The sequence below is a fragment of the Beta vulgaris genome, chromosome 2, assembly GCF_026745355.1.
Source record: "Beta vulgaris subsp. vulgaris cultivar EL10 chromosome 2, EL10.2, whole genome shotgun sequence".
NCBI lineage: Eukaryota > Viridiplantae > Streptophyta > Magnoliopsida > Caryophyllales > Amaranthaceae > Beta > Beta vulgaris.
In genome coordinates, this window is record NC_079203.1 from 14,239,571 (window position 1) to 14,245,216 (window position 5,646).

The window sequence follows — 5,646 nt, forward strand, 5'->3', positions numbered from 1 at the left end:
GCCTAGCTAGCTCATTGAATTTTTATTACTTCCTACTCACATATTTCAAAGGAGTTATATTTGAAAGTTTTACAGAATGGTTTAGAAAGAAAGTAAATAAAGTGGATTTGAATTATTGAAGGTTGTCTATTATATTCAAGTTGAATGTTGCTCAAGTGAAATAATTTTTGTGGAATACTATATATGTATTCTACTTGCACATTGGATAGTTCAAATTTGTTATTAGTATGATATCTTGCTCAGCCTTTTGGCTGATATTACATGTCCTCAATGTGCAGGGCTCGATGGTGACTAGCTTATATTGGGGTGAGACCGTTGACTTCACCTAGATGTAGATTTATTAAAGTTAAGACTTCGGCTGCAATAGTTTAGAATTATGGTTTTTTATAGGAGTGTAGTAATTAATTACATTTTTTTTAGTTGTAATAGTTAATAATTAATTTGTGTATTAGTAGTAGTACCTTTCGCCTTGCTGTTATTATATGTTTAATAACCGCGGCATAACAGCTCTTGAATTTTCCATGCTTTGTACTCTAATATGTTTTCTAAAGAAAGTGGAAATTCAGGGTTGTTACACTATCCCAACCCCCTTGCACGGTCCCCCCACCTTGCACAGTCCCCCACCCCCATGCACACACACCCCCCCCCCCGCCCTGCATAGTGTGTAACGCCCCGACCTCTAAACATCATTTTTAAGTTAATTAATCAATTATTGGCAGCGGAACTTAGATGGTCGGTGCGCTACTGCCGTATTTTCCGTTCGAGAAAATACAAGGCAAACATTCGTTCATATATGACGCTAAACATATTATAATTATTGAAATAAGCATCTTAATCATATTAATATAAAATATAAGCATAGATGATTACGTAGTTATAGTTAAACTAAGTTCATGTTCTAGTGATCATAGATTTAGATTACATAACCAATATAGTTTTCATAATGTAAAGTAGTTGGCCATCCTCACTTCTACGCCATCCCGTCATCTTCATCAGTACCTAAAACCAAAAGCAACACCGTGAGCCGAAGCTCAGTAACATACTACCCTAACAACGTAAATTCATTTCAATTCATTTTATTTGCAAACAGGGAGAAGAGAATATAGTAAAACGTATTTCAAATTCGTAATGAAATAATAGCAAAGTGAACAATTATACATAGCATCGTGATACTTCATAAGTTCCAATTATCTTTTCATCTTTTAGCTTGGTAACTGGCGAGTATAGACATGTGATGACCCTCAAGGAGCCCAGCTCCCTTTTTGGGTACACCACCATGTGATGATCCTCAAGGAGCCCAGCTCCCTTTTTGGATACATCACCATGCGATGATCCTCAAGGAGCCCCGCTCCCTTTTTGGATACACCGCTCGCACCAAAATAGCATGCGGTACCCCTCAAGGAGCCCAGCTCCCTTTTCGGGTGTACGGCGGGTGCGAAGGTACGTGCACGACCATAAAGTAGATAAGCGTAACATTATACTGCCAGAACCTCTTTCACTTTTATTTATCATGTTTCGTTCGTTTAGCATTCATCGGCATAAGCCATAAATCTTTCAATCATACTTGAGCATCAATAACTCATAAGATCATCATTTACGAAACTCATTCGAAAACAATTTAATCCCACAATCCATATAAGAATCACATCGCAAAATCCTTAACATAATTATAAACATCATTTCATAAACACATTTCGAAGGGGATCGTGGGTGTTAGCAATAGATGTTACCTCGGTTCCTGCGTAATAACTTGAGAGCCGGGGGAGGCTGTAATATCCTTTCCGTTTAATCTAACCATGAAATGACGCAACAAAATGTAAATATTCGATTCTTTTAACAATTGTCCTTTGGTTATTATTTTTACTTTTATTATGGAGTATCATTGGTGATGCTACATTATTCATTATTAAGCTTTTATGATTAATTTTTCCTACGTTGCTTTGATTAATAGCATTTACTTGCTATATAATTACACTATAGGTGTCTTATTCAATTTAATACGTAAATTAGCTTCAACAAGTTTTATAATAATTTAAGTTATCGTAGCCCAACTAATTATAAATTACTAATATTCATTTATAATTTTCAGATTACAGGAGTAAATGGTAATTACTAAGTGATGTTATTGCTAAGTTTTCTCGTCAATTCGTAATATTATACGTTTATTATCATAAATAGTTGTCGTAAATTTATAATTATAATCTACTAACTTAAGTAAGTCTAACAATTTCATATTACAAAAAAATAAGGTGAATCATTAGTGATAATTAACTCAATTAGTTTAATTCTTTTTATTATTGATTAGAAAAATTAAATAAACATGTAACCTAACTAATTAGTTCATTAAGCCTAATAAATTGATGAGTATTGTAGATTAGTTTTTAGTTGAAATAAAATCAGTTTGTTGGCCCATTAAAGTGAGGGAGTACCATGATGTAATATATTTGGGCTTAATTCATTTAAACAAGAGAATAAAATGAAAACAAGTTGAAAGAGGTATTTTCATACCTCCTGCTCAACTGAGCAGTCACGAAAACAGGGGAGGAAGAGAGGTGGGGCGGTGGACTGAAGCTCCGGCAGCAACGGCACGGCAGCGTGGCTGGGGCGCGGGATTCCGGCGGTTCTGGCGTGGCTCCGCCGGCGCACGAGGAGAGAGAGCGAAACACGAGAGAGAAGATGGGGCGCGAGAGAGAAGAAAGAGAAAGAAGGTACGTGCGAGAGGAGAGAGAAGGAGACGGTGGTTAGGTGTGGTGGTGGCGCACAAAAGGCGCAGGAATGCGGCGGCGCCGCGGTGGGGCTGCGGTGGCTGACCCGAAACAGAGGAGCAAGTAAAAAAAAAACAGAAGCTTTGGGGAAGTTTTGGGTGGCTTTTTCCGGCGAGGTTTAGTGGGTTCCGGCGAAGACTCAAGTGGTTTGAGTGAATGGTTTGAGGAGATGAACATGGCTATTTATAGCCATAGTTGAGTTTCAATTTCCCCAAATGTAAATTGATGGAATTGAATTATCAAAAATGGGTTATTGGGTGATTTTGGTTGAGAATGAATTTTCTATGAATATGAGTTTGATTGAGCAAGGATAATCCATTTTAGAGTTAGAGTTCATGGGTGGGTTTGAGTATAAAAATCAGATTTCTAGATGGATTTGAATTGAATTGAAGTTTTTAATTGCAATTGAGTTTGTTTATGTGAAAAAAATTCTGTCATGGGTCAAAATCCCTTGTCGGGTTGTTTGGGAAGGAAAAATGGGATGGATTGAAATGTAATGAAACAGTAGTTTTTCTGTTTTCTTTTGATTTCCCCTTTTTTTTCTTTTTCTTTTTCTTTTCTTTTCTTTTTCTTTTCTATTTTCTTTTCCTTTTTATTCTTAATACTACTAATTTGTATAGTAACCAATTAATTTATTGTTATTGTTTAATCTAACAAACTTTAATATTATTTGTAACTTTAACGATTTAATTATCATTATGTGGTTATAGATTAACAAAATTTCAATAATAACTTATGATTAAAGGAAAATTTTAACCACTAATTATTATTATTTAATTTAGGCGAGTTTAAATTTTCGGGATATTACATCCTCTCCCCCTTAGAAAAAGTTTCGTCCTCGAAACTTAGTAATGATAGCCAATAATCATATTTTCATTAACTCATATATACATACAAGCACATAATTTTCAAGTCACATATTCACATGCATATTATGAATAACCTTATAAAATTATCATTTAAGCAAATAGGTGGGGGTATTTCATTTTCATCTGATCTTCTACTTCCCAAGTGGCTTCTGACGACGAATGGTTAGCCCATAAGACTTTTACCATAGGGATTACTTTATTCCTAAGTTGCTTTTCTCGTCGATCGAGAATTTCGATTGGTCTCTCTTCGTAAGTTAGATCATTTCTAAGCTCTAGGGGCTCGTGTCTAATTACATGATTAGGATCTGGTATGTACTTTCTCAGCATTGATACATGAAAGACATTGTGAACCTTATCCAAATCTGTTGGCAACGCTAAACGATAAGCCACTTCGTTGACTCGCTCCAAAATCTCGTATGGGCCGATATACCTCGGACTTAGTTTTCCAGACTGTCCAAATCTCATGACACCTTTAGTAGGTGAGATTTTCAGAAAGACATGATCGCCCACCATGAATTCTAGTGGTCTCCTTCGCCGATCTGCATAGTTCTTTTGTCGACTCTGAGCAGCCTTGATCCTTGCTTGAATCAATCGCACTTTTTCAGTTGTTTCTTGTATCAAGTCAGGCCCAATCATTCTAGCTTCATCTATATCACTCCAACAGAGGGGTGTTCTACACCGTCTTCCATATAGTGCTTCGTAGGGTGCCATCCCGATGCTAGCTTGATAGCTATTGTTATAAGAAAATTCCACCAGTGGCAAATATTTCTCCCAGCTTCCTTGAAAATCTAACGTACACGCTCTCAACATGTCTTCGAGAGTCTGAATTGTTCGTTCTGTTTGACCATCGGTTGCTGGGTGAAAAGCAGTACTGAAGTCAAGTCTGGTGCCAAGAGCTTTTTGCAGTTCCTTCCAAAACTTCGCCTGAAATCGCGAGTCTCGATCAGACACAATTGAACTCGGAACTCCATGTAGTCTGACAATTGTGTTCATATACAACTCCGCTAGTTTATCCAAACTCCAATTATTCCTTATAGCCAAGAAATGCGCGGACTTTGTCAATCTATCTACAATCACCCAAATAGAATTCATGCCTCTAGCTGATGGTGGTAATCCCATAATAAAATCCATTGAAATCGAATCCCATTTCCAAGTGGGAACATCTAATGGTTGTAGCAATCCTGCAGGCCTCTGATGCTCGATTTTTATTCTTTGACAAGTCAAGCACCTTGAAACGAATTCTGCAACTTCTTGCTTCATATTACTCCACCAGAATGTTTGCTTCAAATCTTTATACAACTTGTTTCCTCCCGGGTGTACCGAGAAAGGACTATTATGAGCCTCTTCTAGAATTTTTCTTTTTAGCGACTCATTATTGGGAACACATAGCCTTCCTTGGAATCTCAAAGTACCATCTTCTTGAATCACAAATCCTGGTGATTTCCCTTTCTTCACATCCTCTTTTGTTTTCTCTAACTCCATATCTTCGCCTTGTGCCTCCTTTATTTCTTCCAACAACGTCGGCCTTAACTCCAATGCATTCAAACGTGCATTTCTCTTCCCTTGAATGATCTCAACTTCCATCTTCCATAGATCCCTTTGGATAGCTTTGGGTAGGGTTAGGATGGTGTTTAAGCGGGGTTTTCGGCTTAGGGCATCGGCCACAACATTAGCCTTTCCAGGGTGATATTGAATGTCGAGATCGTAATCCTTGAGGAGTTCTAGCCATCTACGTTGTCTCAAGTTGAGCTCTTTTTGTGTGAAAATATATTTGAGACTTTTGTGGTCGGTGAAGATTTTGCATGGAACACCATAGAGATAGTGTCGCCATATTTTGAGAGCAAACACCACAGCTGCTAATTCAAGATCATGGGTTGGGTAGTTTTGTTCGTGTGGTTTTAGTTGTCGGGAAGCATAGGCAATAACTTTATCGTTTTGCATTAAGACGCACCCTAATCCATGCTTGGAAGCATCGCTATACACCACAAAGCCTTCCTTATCAGATGGGAGGG

General features: G+C 37.4%; 1 long non-coding RNA gene across 1 annotated transcript; it reads right to left on the bottom strand.

Moving 5' to 3' along the window:
• Positions 1–862: 862 nt before the first annotated feature.
• Positions 863–3,018, bottom strand: LOC130590573 (uncharacterized). The gene is made up of 3 exons (XR_008968423.1): positions 2,509–3,018; positions 1,731–1,790; positions 863–999 (listed from the first exon to the last, which is right to left on the bottom strand). It is a non-coding gene; the product is annotated as an uncharacterized LOC130590573 (long non-coding RNA).
• Positions 3,019–5,646: the final 2,628 nt, after the last annotated feature.